The following is a 17,497-nucleotide window of genomic DNA, read 5'->3' as shown; positions in this document are numbered from 1 at the left end:
CGTGAGTTTTACGCAGCGGACACACGCTGCGTGAAATTCACGGACAGTCTGCACGGCCCCATTCACTAACATAGGTCCGTGCAAGGCACGCGAAAATCAAGCGCGTTGCACGGACGTATTTTACGTTCATCTGAATAAGCCCTTCCCCATAACTCCCTGCAGTCCGGCCTCCTAGGATGATGTTACATCCCATGTGACCACTGCAGCCAATCACAGGCTGCAGCAGTCCCAAGGTCTGCAACGTCATCGTAGGGGGCCGGACTACGCACAGGAGAGAGGGAGGGGGTAAGTATAAAAGTTTTGGGGGGTTTTCAGCACTGTTTTCCACAGCGGAAATTCCACCCGGTTTTACAGATGGAAGGTGCTGCTGGTTCCAGGACAAATACACTGCACAGTTTTTACGCAGCATATCTGCCCCTGGGAACCTGGTCTTATATAGCCTTTAAGCTGCTCTGGAAAAAGATTTTTTCTTATACAATTAGGTTAACTTATTAGGTTAGCTTATTAAATAATGCTCTAAATGTAGGCGGGGGGGATTTATCTATAGCTCGGTCTTTGTTTTGTGGCTTAAAAGAGTTGCAAAAAACGTCACAAGCCATATTTGTGCAAAAATTTACTCCCGATATGAACATTTTTGGGTTTTATGACATGCCAAATTTATTCAGAGGCTTACGTGCAATTCACTCCAACGCACTTTTTCTACACTGGCATATAAAACGCCAGTCTTAGTAAATCGGCCATGCTATCTTCAGCATTTGAAATATGTATCATATACAAAAGACAAAACAAAAGTTAATACTTACAAAAATGTGTTATGTGAATAAAAAAAACACCACATTTTTTCCATGCAACATCCGGCTGCTGCAGTTTTAAACAGAAAAGAAGAAGAAAAAAATAAATAAATAAAAGACTGAAGTCTTATGGCCAAATTCCTCCTGAAAAAAGCAGTGACTGCAGTGGTCCGTCATTGTTGCGGCTGTCAGGATTTCTTGCCAAGTCCGGTCACTAGGGGAAAAAGAAGGGAGGACAAGTCTAAGTTACTTCACAACATCTAGCTAGCAGAAAAGTACTCACTTCACAAACTAAAAAGGTAGACAGACCTGCAGAGTATACACACCGTGCCATATACACGGCCAACGCTTCAGTCAAGATCCAGCATCAGATCCATTGTCTGCATCAAGTTTACGCTTCTAGAATATAATCAATAGATTGGTTATTTGTTCCGATATTGCTGGGAGATCAATTCTTCCAAAGATAATCTGGTCATGTGATGATCACACAGATGCACAGCTCGTACAATTATTGAAGAGGGACATGTGTACACCAATGGAAATACAAAAAATACATGTAAAGTTTATTTAGACCAGAAGTTAAAAAAAGAACACGTAAGCTCAAATAATAAATTATTATTATTTTTATTTTTTTAAATGTAGCCCTCCCACATGAGGTAATCCTGTGGACAAAGCTAGCGTATGACCGCTAATCGTCATAAAATACAAGACATATACGTGTGTAAAGGCCCTTTTACACCAGCCGATAATCGGCCGACTCAGCGAGCGCCGATCAACGAGACATCGTTGATCGGCACTTGTTTGCTCCGGTCACTAGGAGCTATGGATGTGGACGAGCGCTCATTACTCCGATCGCTCAGCCCAGACGTTATTATCAGGTCGGCGGCGCGTCTCCCTGTTTACACAGCCGACAACGATAATATTTTACTTTTTTAAAAGGATACGATCAGCAGATGAATGAGCGTTTGCTTGTTCATCTGCTGATCGCTGCACCGTTTACACAGGGCAACGAACGTTCTATGAACGCTCGTCTGCCCGATAATCGCCCAGTATAAAACCCCCTTAAGGCCTCGTTCACATCTGTGTTGGAGCCTATGGTAAAATCACGGACACCCCGACGATACCCATTAAAGTCAATGGGTGCCGGCGATATCCATGGTGTAACCGTTATTCCCTTGTTCTGCTTCTCTGACAGAGCAGAATATAACAAACCGACACAGGTGTGAACATAGCCTAATGTATAGAATCCTGAAAATAAATATTAATGTAACATCAGATAAAAGATAATCATATCAGAAGCTAGCAGCCTGTACGGATAAAGATAAATACACCCCTGTGTCAGGAGCGTCCATCCGATACCCCACGCAGGAGGTTTGTCCAATCACAGGAGGGAAATAAACGTTACATGTAACTTTTGTATTTCCCTTGGTGTTCAGGTGCCCTCTTTCACAGTCTTGTTCTTCTCTTAGGAATCATTTTGCATAGATTGTCTACAGCGTGTGGCACAGAGCACCTCAATTTATGATTTATTGCTGTGCCACCAATGCTAATAATTACTACAGGTGCACTGCTTGTTAAAGGGAGAGCTTTGATAACTTTACTGTAACGAACTGTGCAGCTGTGTGATCATCACTTAACCATGAGAGATTCTCACCCACTGGAAATAAACAATGAGGGTTCTCATTCACTAAACCAGGGGTCTCAAACTCGGCAGGGTAAGTATGCCACATACAGAAAAAAATGGGAAGTTGACAGGCCGCATTACTTTCAAATTTGATACAACACAAAATTATTGTTAATAAATTACTTATTTGAACTACCGTATATGTCGGCGTATAAGACGACTGGGCGTATAAGACGACCCCCAACTTTTACCCTTAAAATATAGAATTTAAGATATACTCACCATTTCGTGCAGGAGCGCTTCACTATTGCCATCGGCGGCAGGACCCAGGACTCTGTCTCTTTGAACTCGCGCATGCGCAGATAGGCTGCTTCATCGCGCGAGATCTGAGAGGCAGGGAATGAGAGGAAAGGGCGGGCCAGAGGATCTTACAGAGATGTTCCCTGGCGGCTAATACCGGCTTCCCTCAAATCCGTGGCGGATTCCGTGCATCCCGGGAGCCTGTGTACCGGACTGCAGGCTCACAAGGTAACACACAACCTGTGTGTAGACAATATGTAGACTAGGGATGTCACGATACCAGAATTTGGACTTCGATACCGATACTTCGTTTAGTATTGCGATTTCGATACCAATTTCGATACTTTTGCCAACAGTAATAAAAAAAAAATTCTTCCGTTTTCTGATGTGAGGCGCGACGTGTGATTAATTTTGAACGCGCCTCACATTAATAGTAATTAATCCCATCATGTTTCTCAGTCATATTGGGTTAATGTGCGAGGTACATGATGGGGTTAATTACTATTAATGTGAGGAACATGGAGGGTAAATTCATCGCACCTCGCGCCTCACATTAATAAGTGAATGAAAGCCGTGTTTATTTCATTTTTTTACAGCGTACACATCATAAATGATGCAAAAACATTGTTGTCCGCGCCATTACGGAGTGTATTTTATGTATTGAGACTTATTTTAATGTTTATTGTAAAAAAGGTGAAGGTGTATTTTTTTTAAAATTTAACAATACTTTGTTTTTACTTTATTTTTAAACTTTAATGTACTGACATATATCAGATATGTCCCAGTACATTAACCTGTGGACGGATAATACACAGGCAGTTGTCAGGACATACTTGGGTATGTCCTAACAACATGAAATATGGTAAGACAGCCCAGGGGTCCGTCAATAGACCCTGGGCTGTCTGCCCATATATGGTATGGCCCTCGATCGCGTCACAGGAATTCCCTGAGACGCGATCCAGGGGCATCCCCCCTTCTCACTTTCCCCTGAATGCTGCAGTCAGCTGTGATCGCAGCATTCAGGGGAATAACGGCGGAGATGAGCGGTTTCTCTGATCTCCGCCGTTATAGAGCGGGGCTGCGGCTGTGTAATACAGCCATTGCCCCGCTCCTGACAGGAAGTGCGCGCGCGGTCAGCATGAGGTGATGCGGCCGGCGCTGCACTAATGAGCGGCAGGTCATGCACTGAAGACAGAACATGGGGGTGTTTTGTAGCGCGCCCGCCATGTTCTGTCCCCACGAACTTATCATGACTCAGGAGCGGGGCTGTGGCTGAATTACACAGCCGCAGCTGCGCTCCCATACATTCATGTGTTACTATACTGAGCTGTGCGGCTGCAACGTGCATCCCTAATGTAGACAATATCCGGCATATAAGACGACCCCACACTTTTGACATTTTTTTAAGGGTGTAAAAATTAGTCTTGTACGCCGATATATACGGTACTATAACACTATAATAATAATAATACTACATTACTATAAAATGAATACTACATTACTATAATAATACCGCTAGGTTTAAAATTTTAGATATTTCTCCATGTGCTTATTTCAACAATCCAGTTTTCCAGTTTAAGTGTCGCTAAATGCAGTCCGGCTGCCGCAGTGCCCTCCGCCGATGCTGCCGCAGTGCCCTCCGCCGATGCTGCCGCAGTGATGTCAGGGGCTTGCCCAGAGATGGAGTCCCGGAGCAGAGCATCAGGCACTCTGCATGGGATTCCAGCTCTGCTCCTGAAATCACTGTCCATATATGGACAGAGATGTCAGGGGCAACCCCAGAGCTGGAGTCCCAGGCAGAGCACTATTAGGCTCTTCCTGGTACTCCAGCTGTGGTCCTGACATCGCTGGGACTCCTGCTCTGGGGAATTCCACAGAGTCCCGGAGCAGAGCCTGTACTAGCGCTTTGCTCCGGACTCCTCTCTGGGGAAGGCCCTGACACACTGTCCATATATGGACAGCGATGTCAGGGATTTCCACTGAGTCCTGGAGCAGAGCCTGTACTAGAGCTCTGCACTGGACTCCGGCTCTGGGGAATCCCCAGACATCGCGTGTCCAAACATGGACACCGATGTCAGGGAATTCGACAGAGTCCCGGAGCAGAGCCGATACTAGCGCTCTGCTCGGGACTCCGCTCTGGGGAAGACCCTGACACACGGTCCATATATGGACAGCGATGTCAGGGAATTCCACAGAGTCCCAGAGCAGAGCCGATACTAGCGCTCTGCTCGGGACTCCGCTCTGGGGAAGACCCTGACACACTGTCCATATATAGACAGCGATGTTAGGGAATTCCACAGAGTCCCGGAGCAGATCCTGTACTAGCGCTCTGCTCGGGACTCCGCTCTGGGGAAGACCCTGACACACTGTCCATATATGGACAGCGATGTCAGGGAATTCCACAGAGTCCCGGAGCAGAGCCGATACTAGTGGACAGCGATGTCAGAGAATTCCAGAGTCTAGCGGCTCTGTGTCCCGCGGGCCGCAGATGACAGCCCCAGGGGCCGCATGCGGCCCGCGTGCTTGAGACCCCTGCACTAAACGTTAACAGAAGTATTAACCCCTTGACGACACTGTACTTCATGGTTTGGGGGGAGAAGTATGGAGCAGGCTCCGGGACGGAGCCTGCTCCATACTCTGCAGGTGTCAGCTGTGTATTACAGCTGACACCTTGCACTTACGATCAGGATCAGAGATAAACCTTATCCTGGCCGTTTAACAACTTAGATGCCACGGTCAAAAACAAGCACAGCATCTAAGCTGTTAGAAAGACGGGGCTGACTCTCTCCAACAGCCCATTAGCCCCTCAGTCGAAAGTTTCCCCGGAATGCGAACGCAGGCTGCCGATGGTTGTCACAGCAGTTTGGGGCCCTAATGAAGGCCCCCATGTCTACCATCTTTCTGCTCCTATTAAGCCTTGTCAGAGGCAGGGCTTAAAGGGAGTTTCCCACGGGGGACATTTATGACACATCCACAGGATATGTCAAATGTCAGATAGATGCGGGTCCAACCACTGGGACCCGCATCTATTTCCAGAGCGGGGCCCCTAAACCCCGTTCTACCTCTGTGCGTGTCGGCTGATTTTCGACCAGGACAGTATCGCTGACTCCCGGCGATTTCCTGACTTTATGGTCGGGAGTTACGAAAACAGTGTAGCTCGCTGAGCTACGCTGCTTTCGTAAGCCCCATAGAACTGAATGGTTGTTATGGATACAGCATAGCTCGCATGCGAAGCTGCTTCCGTAACTGCTGTTCACTACTATGGGAGTTACAGAAACAGCGTAGCTCAGTGAGCTACACTGTTTTCATAACTCCCGACCATAAAGTCAGGAAATGGCCGGGAGTCAGCGATAGCAGACAAAGCTAGAACGGGGTTTAGGGGGCACTGAGGTGGGACCCGCATCTGACATTTATGACATATCCTGTGGATATGTCATAAACGTCCCTCGTGGGGAAAACCCCTTTAATGGAGAGGGTAAAAATCACAATATACGGCATTAGTACCCTAGGAGGACTAATAAAAAATTTATTGTTTACTAATGTACAAAAAAATAAAACATGAAAAAAATAAAAAAAAACTTTTCCCCATATTTGCTCTAATGTAATGTAAAAATAATAAATAGATGCTGCGTCCGTAAAAGTCAGAACTATTACAATATCCCATTGTTTAACCAGCAGGGTGATCCCTGAAAAAAAAAAAAAAAATGCAAGGACTACTGTTTTTTGGTCACCATTGCACCCAAAATATCATAAAAAGTGATCAAAAGTTTCCCTCACATGGCTCCATTGACGAAAAAAATTATTATTATTATTATTAAAAGAATAAATATATTTTTTTTCAGTTTCCCAGTACATTATAGAGTACTTTAGCTACAGCTCGCCCCACAAAAAGTAAGGCTGGATTCACACGAGCACATTTCGTCCGTAATGGACGGAACGTATTTTGACCGCAAGTCCCGGACCGAACACACTACAGGTAGCCGGGCTCCTAGTATCATAGTTATGTACGATGCTAGGACAGAGGCGTAGCTAGGTTCTCCAGCACCCGGGGCAAAGATTCAGTTTGGCGCCCCCCCCCCCCCCAACCTCTTTCCCGACATCTCCTTCCCCCTCGCCGTGTTTGTTTTCTCTACCAATCGACGTGTCATTTCTTTTTATGTAACGCGAGCATAAAATTATTTGTACATTTCACAAGCAATATGGTTCTATACACAACACCAGAACCAAGCACGGTACATATATACAGCCCCAGAACAAATACAGCTAAATTTAGTGCAACCCCTGCCGTATAGGTTTGTACGGCGTAAAGCTACAGCTCCCAGCATGGCCCGAACAATGATAAGGATATGCTGGGAGATGCCGTTTCACAAAAAATAAATCCTATCATAATCACACCACCCATGATCTCGCTGCAGATCATACAGTGACTATATTACTGATTAGAGGCAGAATGAACATTTACATTAAGTGACTCACCGGTGACGTCTCAGATTCTAGTTCTTTTTCTCCATTTGGTCCAGACCTCTACGATGACTTCTCCCGGTCCATTTCTGCAGTTTGCCGCTCACATGTCTTCAGCTTCTCACTTTTCCAACATTTCTGCACCTATAAATAAATATAAAGTTATCATTATACCACACACTACACCCCTAAATATAATAGCGCCATACACTGCACCTCTAATTATAATAGCACCATACACCGTGTCCCACACACACACTGTGCCCCCTGTAGATAGTGCCTGCCATAGAGCCCCTGTAGATAGTGTCCCCATATAGACCACCCCTGTATATAGTGTCCCACAAATAACTCCCCCTATAGTGCTCTACAGATAGCCCAACCATGTATGTAGCCCCCCCTTGTACATATAGTCCACCCCTGTATATAGTGTTCCACTAGATAGTCCACCCCTGTATATAGTGCTCCACAGATAGCCCACCCCTGTATATACTATCTGTGGAGCACTATATACAGGGGTGGACTATATGTACAAGGGGCTATATACAGGGGTGGGCTTTCTGTGGAGCACTATAGGGGGAGCCATTTGTGGGATACTATATACAGGGGTGGGTTATATCTACAGGGGGACTATATACAGGGGTGGGCTATATCTACAGGGGGACCATATCTACAGGGCTGGGATATACACAGGGCTGGGATATACACAGGGCTGGGATATATCTACAGAGGACGGCTATACACAGGGGGGCTATATCTACAGGGGTGGGCTATATACAGGGGGAATATATCTACAGGGGGCTATATCTACAGGGCTTGGCTATATACAGGGCGACTATATCTACAGGGGGGGCTATATACTGGGGTGGGCTATCTATGGAGCACCATATACAGGGGTGGGCTATATCTACAAGGGGCTATATACTATATAGCCCACCCCTGTATATGGTGCTCTATAGACAGCCCACTCCAGTATATAGTCCCCCCCCGTAGATATAGTCCCCCCTGTAGATATAGTCCCCCCCTGTAGATATAGTCCCCCCCTGTAGATAGCCCAGCAGATATAGCCCAGCCCTGTAGATATAGTCCCAGTATATAGCCCCCCTGTATATAGCCCAGCAGATATAGTCCCCCTGAATATAGCCCAGCCCTGTAGATATAGTCCCCCTGTATATAGCCCAGCAGATAGTCCCCCTGTATATAGCCCAGATCTGTAGATATAGTCCCCCTGTATATAGCCCAGCCCTGTAGATATAGTCCCCCTGTATATAGCCCAGCCCTGTAGATATAGTCCCCCTGTATATAGCCCAGCAGATATAGTCCCCCTGTATATAGCCCAGCCCTGTAGATATAGTCCCCCTGTATATAGCCCAGCCCTGTAGATATAGTCCCCCTGTATATAGCCCAGCAGATATAGTCCCCCTGTATATAGCCCAGCCCTGTAGATATAGTCCCCCTGTATATAGCCCAGCCCTGTAGATATAGTCCCCCTGTATATAGCCCAGCAGATATAGTCCCCCTGTATATAGCCCCCCTGTAGATATAGTCCCCCTGTATATAGCCCAGCAGATATAGTCCCCCTGTATATAGCCCAGCCCTGTAGATATAGTACCCCTGTATATAGCCCAGCCCTGTAGATATAGTCCCCCTGTATATAGCCCAGCCCTGTAGATATAGTCCCCCTGTAGATAGACACCCCCCGTAGATAAAGTCCCCCGTGTAGACAAAGTCCCCCCCGCAGATACAGCCACACTTCTATTACAATTTAAAAAAATAAAAATAAAACTCACCTTATTCCCGCTCCCACGCCGTCCGGCAGCCATGGAGACCTGCTCTCTTCTGCGCGGGTCTCCAGGGGGTTGAACACAGCGTCTATGAAAGGCGCTGATTGGCTGGGCAGGATGACTTTCCCTGTCAGTCAGTCAGCGCCTTTCATCGACGGAAGCGTCACTGGTACAAAAGGTACCAGTCGCTTCATTCGTGGAAAGGCGCTGAATGGCCGGGCACGGAACGTGCCCGGTCATTCATTGCTTCTAATTGTACCTGTGTCCTTGCGACACAGGTACAATTATAGTGCAGGAGGAAGTGGCGCTGGCGCCCCCCACTGAACTGCGCCCAGGGCACGTGCCCCGCCTGCCCCCCCCTAGCTACGCCCCTGGCTAGGAGTCGCTGCCTCACAACTGTCCCGTACTGTAATCATGTTTTCAGTACGGGACAGTAGTTCCATTAGTATGATGCTAGGAGCCTGGCTCCCTGCAGTGTGTTCGGTCCGGGACTTGCAGTCGAAATACGTTCCGTCCATTACGGACGTAATGTGCACGTGTGAATCCAGCCTAAGCCTACACACCGGTCCACTGACGGAAAAAAAAAAAAAAAAGATAAAAAGCTATGGCTCTTGCAAGACTGGGAAGGAAAAACAAAAGCGAAACATGGCCTAGTTAAAAAGGTTTACTTTTTTGTGTGCATACTGCAACAACCCCATTCAGATGTATGGAATAGATTTCCAGCCACAGAAGTTTGTAGCAAATCTGCCGTGTGAACATATCCTAAGAGGGCTTTCCAACTATATTTTTTTCTTTATTTATACTGTCCTTACTCCTTACTGCGCCCAATCACCAGAGTGCCGCTGCATGTAAACATTGGAGCGGTGCTCAGGCCCATACATGCCCCCCTCTCACTGTCAGTGCAATGTATGGGAGACCCACTCAGGTCAGTGGGGGGAGGGATAGGATACGTTTTGCTTTTTTTTTTTTTTAAATAAGAGGGATAGACAAATAAACAGCCTGAAATCCCTCGGAAAACCACAATCCAGGATTTTTTAAGGGGTTTTCCCACGAATGACATCTATCACCAACCCACAGGTTCGCTAGTTTTGGGGTCCCGAATCCTCTGTTCCACCTCGCCGCACGACCACGATGAGGAGTTGGGATAGAGCAGTGGTCAAGCAAGTTTATAGGGCTGACGGAAACAGGCAATCGCTGTACTCAGCTGTTTCCGTCAGTCCCATTAGTGGATGGAGCTGACGTGTGCCTGCTGACTGCCGCTTCATTCAAAACCATCCTCACTCATGTAGTGAGTAGGAACAGGGGATTTATCAGTACTATTGATCTGTGGGGGTCCCAGGAATCACACATTTATCACCTATCCTGTGGATAGTGATTTTTTTAGAATTCGTCCACATGTGAAAGTTAAATCAGCCGCAACATCTGTGTAACATGCGGAATATGTTGCGGTTTTCACAATCTGCAGTGTAAAACCACGTCATAAGTTGACATGCTGCCAATTTTAAAATTCAAACCGCAGGTCAATTTCTGCAGCATTCGGGTGTGATTTGTAGCAGTCCACTTTGCTGCCTCTAATACGCTGCAGATTTGTTGGCCGCAATTCCATATGAAAAATCTGCGGCGTATCCACCAGGGGTGAACATACCCTTTAAGAGGCTCTGTCACCACATTATAAGTGCCGTATCTCCTATATAAGGAGATCAGCGCTATAATGTAGGTGACAGCAGTGCTTTGACCACTTTATTAGCGATTTTAGATATATGCTAATGAGTGTCTTAATGCCCAAGTGGGCGTGTTTTTACTTTAGACCAAGTGGCCGTTATACAGGGGAGTGAATGACGCTGACCAATCAGTGACCAATCAGCATCATGCACTCCTCTCCATTCATTTACTCAGCGCATAGGGATCCTGTTAGATCCTTATGTGCTGTCTTATACTAACACATTAACAATACTGAAGTGTTTAGACCGTGAATAGACATTCCACGGGATGTCTATTCACAGTCTCTGCACTTCGTTACTCTGTCTGTGGTAGTTACAGCAGAGGACGCGTAATCTTGCGAGATTACGCTGTAGATGACAGGTTACAACGAGATTACGCTTGCTCTGCTGTAACTACCACAGAAACCGTAACGAAGTGCAGAGATTGTGAATAGACATCCCGTGGAATGTCTATTCACTGTCTAAACACTTCAGTATTGTTAATGTGTAAGTATAAGACAGCACATAAGGATCTAGCAGGATCGCTATGCGCTGAGTAAATGAATGGAGAGGAGTGCACGATGCTGATTGGTCAGCGTCATACACTCCCCTGTACAACGCCCACTTGGTCTAAAGTAAAAACACGCCCACTTGGGCATTAAGCAACTCATTAGCATAAATCTAAAATCGCTAATAAAGTGGTGAAAATAGATCGTTTTTTAAAATAAAAAGCATTACTGTCACCTACATTATAGCGCTGATCTCCTTATGTAGGAGATCGGGCACTTATAATGTGGTGACAGCCTCTTTAAACTGACCAGCAGTGGGAGTGAAGGGAAAAGGCACTCAACTAAATTTGCAGTCACACGTGGCAGATCTTGTTGCAGATATTTCTGAATGTGGTTGTTTCTGCAGCAGGTGAATCGACTCTTGCAAGATCCATTCAGATGAATGGAACAGATTTTAAAGCTTTATTCAGACGACCGTATTATACATCTGTGTGCTGTCCGTTAAAAAAAAAACGGACAACGCACGGACCCATGCAATTCAGTGGGGCTGTTCACACAGTGCATCTAACTGACATTTATGACATATCCTGTGCATATGTGATAAATGTTTCTCATGGGAAAACCCCCTTAAGGCTACAATACCACAGTTTTACTGAACTAAACTTGGATCACCCCGTGATTCTATCGTTAGAAGTTTAGTTCAGTAAAACAGTGGGAGGTCCAAGTATTACGGCCGTAACACTGGCGATAAAATGCAGCTTCATTTAGGACATCTGAAAGGCGTCTTAGTATTAGGGCGGATTTACACGAACGTGTAATATGTCCGTGCCACCCGCGTGTTTTTCACGCGTGTGGCACGGACCTATGCAAGTCTATGGGGCAGTGCAGACTGTCCGTGATTTTTGCACAGCATGAGTCCGCTGCGTAAAACTCACGTCAGGTTCTATATTTCTGAGTTTTTTGCGCATCACGCACCCATTGAAGTCAATGGGTGCGTGAAAATCACACGCGCCACACGGAAGCACTTCCGTGGGATGCGCATTATTCGCGCAACAGCAGTAAAAGTATGATTGAAAACAGAAAAACACCACGTGCTTTTCTGTTTACAAACATCCAAACGGAGTGTCATAATGATGGCGGCTGCGTGAAAAGCACGCAGCCGCGCACCATATGATCATGACACACGGAGCTGTTAAGTGCCTTTTCCGCACGCAAAACGTCGCGTTTTTTTGCGTGCGCAAAACACACGCTCGTGTAAATCCCCCCCTTATAAATTTATTTAATGCTCCCGCCCACAATTCTCCTTTAGACATCATGTACATGACTGTTTCCGTTTTGCGGACCGCAAAACAAGTATCCTATAGGCTTTTATGTGCTGTCCGTTTGTGTTTTTGCGAACCCATACACTAGAATGGGTGAGACGGACCGCAAACACTGACAAGATTGGGACATGTTCTTTAATTTTGCGGAACGGACAAATGAAAAAAAAATAAAAATAAAAAAAAATAAGGGAAGAATGGTACAGTATGTTATCCGCAAAAAAATTTAATAAAAAATGAATAGGGAATTGAAGAAAATAACAGTCTTGTGCATGAACATTAGGGTGCATTTACAGAAGTATATATTTTTTGTCACTTTCTTCTATGCAATATGGGACTAAAAAAAAAACACTCCATTTTTGGAAAAAAAATAAATGACAGAAAAAAATGTTTTAAAAAAAAATAAAAAATAGTGGTGACAAAAACTACTCGGTCAATGTGCAAAGCTTTTCTTCTCATCATATTTTCTGTGAGCCATCGTTCTAGATGTATTTGTTCCAGCAGGGCTACCGTATTGTCATGGTTGATATGTCCAGGTCGATCTCTGGAGCAGAGCATTAGTGGTGGGATTCCTCTACAACCATTATATACTGTATCCTTTCAATATATCACTCACATTCATGTAATGAAGATCTGCATTACAATGTTCATTCCTAAAGTGTAGATATCATCTGCGCGCCGATACTGCCAACTATATATAGTTTATATGCCGCCAACACCCCCAAAAAAGTAAAACGTAATACTAAGGCTTCATTCACACATTGCAGATTGTTTGTTGCGTCACTATTTTGAAGCCAAAAATTAGGAGTGAATGCAAAGAAGAGAAAAGTATAAATATTTCTACTATATTTCCCTTATGTTGTGGCTTCAAAATACTGATGCAAAATATTGACCAAATCTGCAATGTGTGAATGAGATCGAATAATAATAATTTAAAATGTATTTACATATAGAGAGGACAAAGAAAAACAAAACGAGACAACAAAGCAAAATAAAAACCTTGCGGATTTCAGCTCGCACACGAACCACTCACCTGACGACTGCAAGTTTCACATTTCTATCGCTCTCATAGGGCTGAAATGAATCTGTAAATGAACGAACATCTTAAATAATGCAGCCAAAATTCATTCAATAGAAATAATCTGGAGATGAGGAGCAGAGAATGACAGAGCAGGTGAGAGGAGACTCCCAAACACCATCATTACACTTCATCAGGAAGAGGCACCTGACAATGTGGAGACCCTGATCCCACCGGAGATCGCCAGCTCTTGTGGAACAAGTTCCAGCATAGCCAGAGAGATATATATATATATATATACACACACACACACACAATGTATATTGCCTCTAATAGTTGAAGACCAACCAATTGCTCCGATACAAAACAATTCACTGTGACAACGTCAGTGATTTCATGAATTCTTGATAGTCTGTGAATCATCAGAATCGACAAATACACGGATTACACCACCGACTATCAATACGATTTTTAAATCACGTGCAATACATTTTCCTTACTTTTCAATGAATCATACTCCATCGTATTGCCCAAAATTTTAATTTCTCGCATCCAATCATTTTTACTCCAGGTATAACAATTCGTTAGGCTGGATTAAAATGTTGCATTTTTATTTTGGTAGATGAACCCCCATGTCTCTCAATAGGAGTACGTTAACCAAAGCAACAAAAAAAAAAAAAAACACCTGCAACAAAAACGCACCATGTGAACCCAGCCTTATAAGGCCAGAGCTACACCTACACTTTTTGTATCTCTACTGATTGACAGCCGCAGTCCACAAGATTGCTTGCTGCTCAATGTATTCATGTGGACTGCAGCTGTAGCTTATTAGTTAAAATCAATCAGCAGCTCTACAAGAAGTTTAGGTGTAGCCCTGGTCTTAAAATGTATCACATCCATGTCCCGATCACGGAACTACAAGTCCCAGCAAGAACAAACAATGGCTCTAGACACCTGGTGATGCTCAACATCCCATAAAGTGTTTTTTTTTTCTTTTTCTAAAAGGCATGCTGGGAAATGTAGTCCTACAGCAGCTACTACTAACTAGTCAGCATTCAGTCTCAGCTATACACACCAGACCTACTAACCAGCTGCATGCTCCATTCCTGAGCCTCATCTGCCTCTTCTCTCCATCCAGACTGACAGGCACTCAGCATCTCTTGCCAGCAGTAAGTATGGCGGTGGGGCTGATCCATTATGTGTGGGGAGGGGGGGAGAGGCATGTGTTCCAGGCGCCGAGCGTGACGTCACCGCTGTGTTGATTTGCTAACCTTAAAGGAGAGAGGAGCTAGTGAGCATGAGAGCGGGCACTGTGAACTGCTGGAGCCGGCTGCTGCGGCTTTAACAGCGCATCTCCACTCACACATCCATTTACATATAATATCCATATAATATCCATACATGCCTGCAGAGAGAGCCGGGGGAGAACACACAGCGCCCCAGCAGCACAGGTGAGTGCACTAAAGTAACCTGCTCCAACTTCATAGAGTGAGTGCAGCTGCTGCCTATAATATCCATCATCACCCTCATCATCCAGCGGTGGGACATGCACACACGCGGAGTAGTCGTCCCATCTTCAGTAATACGAGAATATTGTTACATTGTCTCCCCTGACATGAGCGCACAAAGTTGCTTGTTGCGTGTTCCGGCAAGTTGTTGCTGCTGTCATTTCTATCATTCTGATTATTTCGTTACATTGTATCAGTTCTTTGTATGGAAGAACTTGGAAAGATGCTTCTATTATAGACCGGGGGAAAAAAAAGTTAATTTCTGCATTGATGAGCAGCCGGTAATAGGACGTGATCGTATGCGTTAATGTCGCTAGTGGCTTTGTAGTACGGTACTGATGCTCCATTGAGATGTGTATTTAAAGGGCTGTGTTGTATTCAGACAGTAGGTTGCTATTTGGATTCCTTCTGCAGCCTGGTGCTGTGAGATGGGGGGACAGTGAAATGTGGCATGAATAATTATGACTTGTTTATGTCTGCTAATGCAAGACCGGGGAAGAAGAAGAAATCTGTCGCCCTTTCTTCAAGACAAATAGTGCCCCCTTACACCAGAAGAATGGAAAATCTTGTATTTGATGTGTAATAGACTGTTCCATCCATATAATCCATTCCCTCCCTGTCTCTTTGTATTCATCTGTTGAATTTTGTGTGTTGTCTATTGATTCATTCTGTATTGGTCATTTCATCTGAGTCCCCCTCCTCTGTTTATTATTCTCTTGATATTTCTATTTGCTGGATCCCTTATTCTTTATAATATAGGGCATGAAATCTGTCTTGGTTTTGTATGCTGTATGTTTGAGTCCAGCCTGGCCAGCAGTAGCATAGATTAAACGCTGGACGCTTTACTGCACTTAATATTCAAATATTCATTTCGTGTGGTCGCCAGACAGATCCGAAAACACATTATAAACCTCTGTTGTGTGTGTGAATTTAAAGCAGCCTCTGCTGTCTCTGCACATGATTTACCTGTTCTTGTCTATAGACTATAATGGATTAGAAGCGATATATAATTTTTTTTATAAAATATCCTTAGTAAGTTTCCCCCCTCCTTCTTCTTTTTTTTTTTTATGCCTGTGTGGTCCTGCAATGGTTAATCCTCCCCCCCATCATCTAATCTTCATGTCAATAATGCCGACATTGATTTTTTTTGTGGATTCAACATGTATAATTTTCCCAAAACTAGTTCTGCCTTAGGTTTTAAAGGGAACTGAGGCCGGGCAATACACCGCTGATAAAGGGCTTTAATAGTTGACTAATTAACCCCTCCAAGTCATCAAAAGGAGCTCTGTCAATGGATGCAACCCCCAGCTAGTGAGTAAGAAATCTCAATCCTGTGAATACATAGAATCTAGTTTGTTAGAACAAGTCGACCCCCTTGTCCCCCTTGTATCTTTTAATAGGGGACCAGCCATAGGGGGTAATTGGAGTTGATATTTGGCTACCCCCGTTGATCACTGGTATAACTTAATGTTGCCATTGTCTTCTGTTTTCTTGCTCTGTCTGTATCTTTTTAACAGGGACTTAACAGTTTGTTCTTCAAAATGCTTACACATCCATAAACAAGAGCAGAATTGGAATTCTTTTATGGATGGGACGGAACTGTAGCCCATATTTTAACACCTCATAAATTAGGCGTAACACTTTTTTTTTCTCTTTTCTGCTGGGTTTGTAGACTGCTTCCTCCTACATTCACTAATCTATTACCCTGTATTATCTTGTACCCTGATTGATAAGCAATGCAGGTGTTTACTTTTAAAGCCATGTCAAGGTATGTTAAAGTGCCAGAGGTAATATTTGCTTTTTTCTGGGTGACATCACTGAGGGTTTTTATTTGGGGCTTGCTTTGTCCAGCTCTAGTTTCCATCCTTCTGACCCTCACACTGTATTACTGCCTTGTACTTTGCTACAGACAAAAACATTCTTGCCTTTGGCCACACAATAGGACCAGCCGCTATTGTGGGGGGGATCTGTTTTCTTAACCCCTTTTATCTTGACTTACTGGTGTTTTTCTTTCTATTCTTGATGCATCTTTGTGGCTTGTCTACATCGTTTGCTAGGTGCTTATAAAGCGTTGTAGATGGTATATTTCAGATATATGTGAGTGTTTGACTTGGACCTGTAGGAATGTTGGCTAACTTGAGACACAATATGTTCTGGCTTCATGTTGTGAATTTAAACCAGGCACTTTGAGCTATGGAGGAAGGAGAATATCAAGAGTTGCCCCTTGTATGAGGTTCCGTCAAGTCTGAGTCCATACAGTAATGGCATTTGCTATATAGGTATAATTTACTGGACCAGGTGATTTCTGGAATAAATATGCTTTAGGATCTGAAGCGGAATGTTATGTTCCCATACTGGGAAAAAATGCAATAGGTTTCCTAGCAGTCCTATGTAAAAGTAGATATCCCTCTAAATAGCTGGCTAGATATAGAGTACGTCTGCATGGTGTATAAATGGAACCTTCTGCATTGATAAAGGCTAAATAT

At 44.4% G+C, this 17,497-nt stretch overlaps 1 protein-coding gene and 1 long non-coding RNA gene across 2 annotated transcripts in view; one reads left to right on the top strand and one right to left on the bottom strand.

Annotated features, from left to right (window-relative positions):
• Positions 1 to 792: 792 nt before the first annotated feature.
• Positions 793 to 14,696, bottom strand: LOC142661373 (uncharacterized). The gene is made up of 4 exons (XR_012850718.1): positions 14,592 to 14,696; positions 13,519 to 13,570; positions 1,101 to 1,190; positions 793 to 1,005 (listed from the first exon to the last, which is right to left on the bottom strand). It is a non-coding gene; the product is annotated as an uncharacterized LOC142661373 (long non-coding RNA).
• Positions 14,697 to 14,786: 90 nt separating this feature from the next.
• ZBTB16 (zinc finger and BTB domain containing 16) overlaps positions 14,787 to 17,497 on the top strand; it is a 108,264-nt gene continuing 105,553 nt past the window's right edge. The window contains exon 1 of the mRNA XM_075839743.1: positions 14,787 to 14,954. The gene's annotated coding sequence lies outside the window, so the exon portion shown is untranslated. The remainder of the gene's footprint in view (positions 14,955 to 17,497) is intronic.

The sequence above is a fragment of the Rhinoderma darwinii genome, chromosome 10 (assembly GCF_050947455.1).
Source record: "Rhinoderma darwinii isolate aRhiDar2 chromosome 10, aRhiDar2.hap1, whole genome shotgun sequence".
In the NCBI taxonomy this organism is placed as follows: Eukaryota; Metazoa; Chordata; class Amphibia; order Anura; family Rhinodermatidae; genus Rhinoderma; species Rhinoderma darwinii.
Note: the sequence above shows the minus strand (reverse complement) of the source record. Positions and strands in the feature narration are given on the sequence as shown.